Here is a 9,509-nt window from a genome sequence, read left to right as displayed (position 1 = left end):
ATGAGGCCAAGGAGAGAGAAAGGGATATTTGGGAGAATCTGTGGAGAATGGGAAAGGAAGTCATCCACACTTGAGCAATTTTATATAAGGAATATTTCCTAGTCTTTTCACCAGAAGTTCCCCAGGACTGAATACTCTCCTCTGGAAGTTTTACCATTTTGAAATTTAAGGAATTCAGATAATGAGGATTTACTCATGGAAAGGAATGAATCAGAGAAGGTCGAACAACTTGTCTCTACCCGCACTTTCTGATCCTTTATTATTCCACTTCTCCATTTCCTTCTCTCTTACCCATATCCTCTGACTGTTATTAAGTTGATCAGATGAAATTTTGTGGCTGTAGATGGCCATTTTCCCTGACATGTGAAGAGAACCTGCATAAGCAGAGAGATAAGCTGACCTGAGGGTACAGTGGGAAGAGAGGTACTCTATTGACACTGAGTCCTTGGACCTGGCCATGTTGGAAGCCAGTACTATCCTATAGGCTTCTCAAGTATATGAGTCAATATAGTATCTTTTTAGCTGCAGCTAGTTTTAATGGAGTGTCTGTCATTTGCATCCAAGGCAGTCTTGACTAATAAACTTCCTAAATTTTCAAATTGGTGGATGAAAATAATATAGATAATTCTCTTAAAATTTCAAAAATCTCTCCTGTACCTGCAGTTAAATATTTCTCATTCCTAAATTATATTTTTTGTGGTTCCTTATTCTAAAAAAAATCAGTTACCTATAGTTATTGGTTCTTAGGAACACAGTTTTATTAATCAAGACTGTGTGATCTTGTAGATTTAATAAAAAATTAATTTTTTTCTTTTTCCTTCAATTTATATTCTTTGTATTGCTTTTTAATCATATGTTTTTATTTTATATATTACTTTTTTCTTCAATTCTGTGCTTAGCTTAATTCAAAATTTATTATTTTCTAAAATATACATTTAAGGATATAAATTTTAGTTTTCCTCTGCATACTGCTTTATCCATATTGCAGAGTGGACTTCCTCTTAATGGACTTGTACATATTTTGTTAGATTTATACATAAGCATTTCATTTTGGGGGTTGCTACTATAAATGGTATTGTGTTCTTAGTTTTAAATTATACTTGTTCAGTGCTGATTATGGAAACCAAGTGAATTTTGTATATTGACTTTGTATCCTGCAAAATTGATTATAACAATATAACAGTTATTAGTTCCAGGAGTTTTGTTGTTGATTCTTTCTGATTTTCTACATAGATAATTGTCATCCTCAAAGAAAAACAGTTTTTTTTTAATTCCTTGCCTGTATGTATACCCCTTATCTCCCTTCCTTATCTTATTCCAGTAGCTAGGACTTCCAGAACTATGTTGAGTAGGACTAGTTACAGAGGGCATCCTTGCCTTGTTCCTAATCTTCAGGAAAAGCATCTAGTTTCTTACCATAAGTATGGTGCTAGATAAAGATTTTTTAAAGATGTTGTTTATCTAGTTGAAGAAGTTTCCCTAGTCCTACTTTCTGAGAGGTTTTTGGTTTTTGTTTATTTTTAAATCACAAATGGGTGTTGGATTTGGGGAAATGTTTTTTTCTGCATCAGTTGATATAATTATGTGCTTTTTATCTTTAGCATCCTTGTGTAGTGGGTTACATTAATTAAATCTGTGAAATTTTAAAAATATATTTCACTCAGATAAAATTTACAATGAAACACACAGATGTTAAGTTCGCAATTAGATGAGTTTTATAAATGGATACAGTCATGTAACTAACATTCCAATCAAAACATAAAACATTTTCTTCATCCCAGAATTATTCCCTTGTGTTTTGGTTGATCTTCATTCCCTCACAGGCAACCACAGTTCTGATTTCTATCACTTGAACTTTATAGGAATAATACAACGTTTGATAGCTGGTTTTTATTGTTCTACATGCTTTTTAGATTCAATTATGTTGTTTTATGTATCACTAATTGTTCTTTTTTATTCCTGAGTAGTATCTCATTGTATAAATATATGATAATTGTTGATGATCATTTTGATTATTTCTAGTCTTCCTCTATTTTCATTAAAGTTTCTATTAACATTATCTGCAAGTCTTTTGGTGGGCTTGTTTTCATTTCTCTGGAGTAAATAGCTAGGAGTAGAATTGGAATTGGGTAGATACATACTTAGCTTTATAAGAAATTATTATTTTACTTTCCTATTTCAATTCCTGTTTTGGCTTTATAGCCATATCTCTTTGTATCATTCTTTAAATATTTGCTCTAGGCATTAAAATACATGTCCTTAATTTATCATAGTCTACTTAGAAATGCTATGGTGCCACTTCAAATAAAAAGTAAGAATCTTACAATAGTAATCTCTCCATCCTTTGAGCTATTGTTGTCATTCATTTTCTATCTACTTATGTAATAATTTCCACAGTATAATACCATCATTTTTCCTTTAACCTGTCGGTTGTCTTTCAAAGAAATTAAAAGAAGAAAAAAAATCACCTTTTATATGCCCCTATATATTTACCATTTCAGGCACTCTTTATTCCTTCCTAGTGATTCATGCTTCCATCTGGTATCATTCTCTTCCAACCTGAAGAACTTCTTTTAGTATCTCTTGTTGTGCCAGTATTTGGGCAATGGGTTCTTTAAGCTTTTCTTTATCTGAAAATAGTCTTTATTTCACCCTCAGTTTTAAAGCCTGTTTCACTGGATGTAAAAGTTTGCATTGAGAGTGATTTTCTTACAGCACTCACAAAATGTTAATCACATTGTTTTCTGGCCTCCTTTCTTTCTGATGAGAAGTCAGCCATTATTTGTATCATTGTTTCTCTGTATGTAATATATCTTATTATTCTGGCTGTTCTTAAGATTTTTTTCTTTAGTTTTTAGTGTTTGATTTTAATGGGCCATGGGGTGATTATTTTTGTATTTAATCCCACTTGGGTTTACTGCTCTTCTTAGTTCTGTAAGTCAGTGTTCTTCATCAAATTTGGAAAATTACCAGCCATTAATTACTTCACATATTTTTTTTTCTGTCCCATTTTCTTCTTAATCCCTCTAGGACTTTAATTTTATGTATATTTATTCTGCTAAATATTGTCCTACATGTAAATGAGTTTCTATTAATTTTCTCAGTCTTCTGACTTTCTTCAGATGGAATGATTTCTATTGACTTGTCTTTAAGTTTGTTAATTTTTCTGGAGTCTCTTAAGTCCATCCAGTAAAATTTTCATTTCAGATATTGTACTTTTCTATTCTAAAATTGCTGCTTGATTGTTTTTTATAGTTCATAGTTCTCTGCTGAGACTCTCCATCTGTTCACTCATTTACCTACTTTTCCCTTTACATCCTTGAATATATGGTAGCTTCTTTAAAATTACTGTCTGATAATTTCAACCTCTGGGTCACCTCAATGTCTTTTTCCTAACATTTTTTTTCTTTTTTCTCAATCATGGTTTATATTTTCCTGCTTATTTTCATGTTCGGCAGTTTTTTAAAAAATCCGTGCTGGCCTTGTGGATCATATGTTGAAAAATATGTATTATTTCATCATCCTTTAAATGATGTTGAATTTTGTTGTGTTGGGTAGTTAACTTAAAGAACTTTTTGCTCCTGCGAAGATTGGTTTTACTCTCAGAGTAGGTCTATTTCAGTTTTGCAGTAAGTCTAAGGCATGAATCTTATTCTAGGCTGTGCTCCTTACTTCTCAGGCATGGCCTTTCTGGGGACTCAGCTGAATAAATTAGTTACTAAGTGAGGTTTCTCAACACTGAATGGGCAGGAAGCCAGATTATCTCCTAGCACTTTGACTCTGAAACCTATAACAGACTATCTCTGCTAGACTTGGTGGAGTTTCTCCAAGTTTTTTGCCAAGGACTCATGCTAAATTTTCATTTAAATTTTGTCTTCCCAGCCCCAGGCATTTCTTTTTTCTCCAGTATAGCTACCTGAATATTCCAACTCCTAAGCAGTCTGAAACTCTGATCTGTGTCATCAGTTCACTGACACCACCTGTAATACTTGGGCTTCCCACTTCCTCATCTCTAAGCAGAAAGCCAGTGAACTTGATCACAGGGCTCATCTTGTGTATTTCTCTTGTCTCAATGATCACAGTGCTGTGCTGCAAGTTATTTAATATCTGAAAACAGTCCCCTCTTGTTTTTTTCAGTTTTTGGCCAAAAGGCAAATCTGGTACCATTTACTCCATCATGGCCTTTAAAAACTTACTGTTTGCCATGATTTCTGTTATTTGTGATTGTCAGAATGTGGTTTGTAAGATTTTTTATTTTTCAAATTTGAGGGTTTATGTATGTGACTGTGTGTGTGTGTGTGTGTGTGTGTGTGTGTGTGTGTTTATAAGATGTCATATGTGATGAATTCCTTTTAATGTTCCATGGATGTTTGAAAAGTATTTGTGTTCTCTGTATATTATATTAAAAGTTGTAAATTTGTCTATTCAGTCTTCTAAATTTTGTTATTCATTTATTTCACATTCTTATTTACTATTTTGTTATAATAGCTTTATTAAGATACAATTCACATGCTATACAATTCACCCCTTTAAAGTAGGATTTTAGTATATCCACAGAGTTGTGCAACCATCACCACAATCAATTTTAAAATATTTTAATCACCCCGAAAATAAATTCCACACCTCTTAGCCGTCATTTCTGAATCCTTCCCTTCCAGCTATAGGCAGCCACTAATCTGCTTTCCATCTGTATAATTTGCCTATTTCTGGCATTTCATATAAATGGAATTATTTAATATGTGGTCTTGCGTGACTGACTTCTTCAGTCAGCATAAAGTTTTTGGGATTAATCCATTCTGTAGTATGTATCAGTACTTCATTCCTTTTTATAGCCAGATAGTTCCATTGTGTGGATATACCGCATTTCATTTATCCATTTATCAGTTGATGGGGTATTTGAGTTGTTTCCACCTTTTGGCTTATGAATGATGCTTTAAGAGCATTCATATACAGTTTTTTTGTGGACATGTTTCCATTTCTCTTGGGTATATTCTGAGAGTGAAATTGCCAGATCATATTATATTACTATGTATATGAGTTCCAATTTCTCCACCTCTCTACCAACACTTATCATCTGTATTTTTTATTATAACCATCTCAGTGTGTGTGAAGTGGTCTTATTTATTTTTGACTGCTTGAGTTGTTAATTTGTAAGAGAAACTCTTAAATTCTTCCATTATGATTCAACAAATCACAGTTATTTATCGAAGAGCTATACTCCAGGCATTATACTAGGTGTTAAGTGATAAACATGTGCCCTTTCTACACAGTACTGACAAATGTCATCAAAATTTGTGATTTAGTAGTAAAAAGGAAATAGATGTGCTAAAGTGATAGAAGATGATAAACTGACTGGGTTCTCGAAGGATATCCTTAGGACTACCAGGATTAGCATTATTTGTGAAATCTTAGAAATGCAAATTTGCAGGCCCTAGGTCAGATCTGCTGAATCAGAATCTCTGGAGGTGGGATTTAGGAATGTGTTTTACAAGCCCTTCAAATGAGTTTGAAGTATGTTAAAGCTTGAGAACTACTGTTTTCAAAAATTCTGTCAGAGCCCTGCCCTCTGGGGTTCTGATTTAATTAGTCTAGTGTGAGGCTGGAGGAAATATTTTTTGAGGTAATCCAGATTATTCTAATATAGAGGTAGGGTAGAGTAAAACAGTGGATTAGAGGGGACAGAGAATGAAATGAGTTTGGAGTTATTAACGGGTCCATATAAGACAAGGCTTTGAAAACTGGACAAGAGTTTAGGTTTTTTTCTAAGTGCAATGAGAAACCTTTAAAAAGGTTTAAGCAGGTAAATCCCATAGTCTGATTGATGTTTTAAAAAGATCTGTGTTAACCATGCAATTGTACAAATGAATGAGGAAGATTTCTGTATATTATATAGGGTTATCTCTGAGATACATTTTAATGAAAAAAGTGAGATGCAGAGCACTATTTACAGAAGCCTATGTTTGTGTAAGGGGAGCATAAATAAGTATAACTTATATTTTTAAAGCAGTTAGTTATAAATAAAAACTAATAACATTTGTTGCCTATGTTGAGAAACAAGGTTTGGGGGGCAGACAAGACTTTTGTCAAATTACTTTGTTATATAGTTTTGACTTTGGAACCATGTAAATGTTTTACATATAAAAATTGAATTGAAAAAGAATAAAAGGAATCTCTAAAAATTGAAAACAAATGGCCATAACTGTAGAGAAAGTTGATGCCAACCCACATAAAGAAAATCGTTACTAGAAATGGCTGTTAAAGTTATTGCAGTATACTGAGTTTACATCTCTAGTGGGGTATATTCTAAGAACAAAATCCCACAAAAATATTAAATTGCATTCAGTAATCTTATTGTTTTAAATAATACTGGTTTTAAAATGCTGTTTTAAAACTATTATAGGTCTGTCATAGGATAAAGAAAATAAGTAATCATGTTAATGTTAGAAACAAAGATTTTCAATTTAGGAGAGAAAAGACACACAAAATCAGAGAAGTTAAGTGACACGCTATAATCTGAACTTTGAAATGGAGGTATCAGTTTAATTAAAATTTTTCTTTAAAAAAAACAGTATGTACTTCTTAACTCTGTCCTAATCTTCCTAATTCTGAAAAATCCTAAAGGCAATAAGAATGCAGTAGTAGTGAGCACCCCTAGTATCCAAATTGTGGATTTTCAACTAAAAAGAAACTGGGCTTCTTGGAAAAATGGCTGATTGCAGGTTTGGGGTAAGAAGTGTATTAAGATAAACCTGGAATATCTTATTATTCTAGAGAACAAGCAAGCTACCAAAAACTAATGGGAAAAATCTAGACTTCAGAAAAAGAATAATAATTAAAATTCATTGAATCATATCCAATATGTAAATTTTCATACTAATGTAAAACATAACAAACAGACTTCATTGGTTGCCCCTGAAGTTTACTAGTGCACCAGCTTATCCACAAATTGATAAATAAAATGAAAGATTCAAGCATTTATGCTGCCTTTCAAACTTTATTTTAGAGTAATCAAACCATTGATGAATGTTCTTTATGGAGGAAGTCCAGCTAATAAGTGCAGGAGGAATAACAGAAGTAAAAATCACCGGTTTGCAACCATGTGGACCTAAGCAACATGTTTGTCAATGAATATTAAAGCCATAAAGAGAAAATTAATGGGGAATTTTACAACAGAGAGATCAGGTTGTCACCACCTAAACCCTCTGATTATTTTGATATTCATAAAAGGAACTACCAGATATTACATGTCTCATGATATGATGTGATAGGAAATACTCAGCATTACCTGAAGTATTCTTTTCCATGATATTAATTCTTTTTTTAAAATTTAAAATCATTTATTTATTTTTATTTTTTAGGTGGGAGGTAATTAGGTTTACTTATTTATTTTTAGAGGAGATACTGGGGATCGAACCCAGGACCTTGTGTATGCTAAGCAAGCGCTCTACCATTTGAGCTGTATCCTCCCCATTTCATGATATTAATTCTTAATCTAATCAGACCTCTATCAGTTTACCACCCCCAGCACACACACACACATTACCTGAGACCAAGAGAAAGCAATCAGCCATATCCAAAATGTTACTCAGCTACAGGACAAATCTAGAAGACAAATGACTCAGTTTCTTCAAAAATCCATGACATGAAGTATAATATATCCATACAATAGAATGTATTTGTCAGTGAAAACAAAATACTATTAAAAATAGATGAGCTTGAAAACATTTTGCTAAGTGAAAGAAGCCAGCATAAAGGACTAAATATTCTGTGATTCCATTTATATGAAATGTCCAGAATAGGCAAATCTATTGGGACTGAAAATAATTTGTGGTTATCTACACCTGGGGCAGGTGGTAGGTTTGGGGGATGATGGTTAAGGGGTACAAAATTTATTTTTGAAGGGAGTGATGCAAATACTTTAAAGTTGATTGTAATGGTAGTTGCACAACTTTGTAAATATACTAAACCCCATCAAATTGTACCCTATATAGTCAGTGAATTATATGTAAATAAAGTTGTTGAAAAATCTGAGACATGAAAAAATAATGGCAGGGGGACTGTTACAGGATCAAAAAGTTTTGAGAGACAAAGCAATCAAATATAATGTGAGAACCTTATTTAGATCCCGAGTCAAAACAAATCAAGTGTAAAAATATACCTTTGAGATTATCCAGTAAATTTAATTATGGGCTGAATGTTAGATATTGCTATGGTCTTAATGTTTATATACCTCCACCCCAAATTCATATGTTGAACTTCTAACCCTCAAGATGATGGTATTAGGTGGTGGAGCCTTTGGGAAGTGATTAGGACACACTCGTGGAACCATTATGAATGCATTTAGTGCCCTTATAAAAGAAATCTTAGAAAGCTGCATTGCTCTCTACCTTGTGAGGTTATAGTGAGAAGACAGGCCACTGATGAAGGGGGAGTCTCATCAGATACCAAACCTTCAGTGCCATGATTTTGGACTTCTGAGCCTTCAGAACTGTGAGAAATAAATTCCCGTTGTTTATAAGCTACCCGGTCTATGGTATTTTATTATAGCAACCTGAATGGGCTCAGACAGATATTAGGAAATAGTTGTTGATTTTGTTAGATATGGTCATGTTATATTGGTTATAAAACAATGTTACCAGTTAATGTGCATAGTGAAATCATTTACAGGTGAAATGATACGGTGTCTGGGACTTGCTTTAAAAATGCTCAGCAAAAAATTGAGGATTAGATGAAATAATAATGGCTATTTGAACTAAATAATGGGCATATAGGAACTCATTATTTTACTTTCTTCAGTTTTATAGGATTTTAAGTCCTATAAGAAAACAATTTTAACTTGTTTGTGCATTAAAAAGATCACATTGAGTGTTGTGATATTTTTTGCTTGTATTTTGATAGTCGTTTTACATTTATTTAATTTAATTTCATGCAGTAAGGTACATAAAAATTTTATACATGTTTTAACGTATTCGTAAGTAAGTTTATCTATATGAAACATACTCCTTTTTCTCATTTAAAGATTTTTGCCTAGCATTCTATTCATTCCATTCATATCACCTTTCTTATTCTCTTATTACCATCTGCTTAGACATATCTTTGCCCTTTTATTTTCAATGTTTCTGTGTCACTTTAGTTTTAACTCTTATAAACAGTTTATAGCTAGGTTTCATTTTTAATCAGTCAGGCTGCCTTATAACATGTGAACTTAATCCATTCACACTTTTTCTGATTATTGATATGGTTGTTCCTGTCTCTAACATCTTTTGTATTTGTTTGCTTTCTTATTAATTTTTAAAATACCCCCTTTTTTAGTTAGGTTGGTTGAATTTTATTTGTTCCTTTTTGTCCTCTAGCACAGTGTTTTTCAGAATGCATTCTCAGTACCACCTGCATCAGGTCTACCAGGTGTTTGTTAAAATGCACGTCCCAGCTATGGAATTGAGTTTCTGAAAATCAGGGTCTAGGAGCTTACATTTTAAAACAAGCCAATCAGATTATATATATACACA

Source organism: Camelus ferus, chromosome 4, assembly GCF_009834535.1.
Source record: "Camelus ferus isolate YT-003-E chromosome 4, BCGSAC_Cfer_1.0, whole genome shotgun sequence".
NCBI classification, from domain to species: Eukaryota; Metazoa; Chordata; class Mammalia; order Artiodactyla; family Camelidae; genus Camelus; species Camelus ferus.
The sequence above is the reverse complement of the archived record's forward strand: the minus strand, read 5'-3'. Positions refer to the sequence as shown.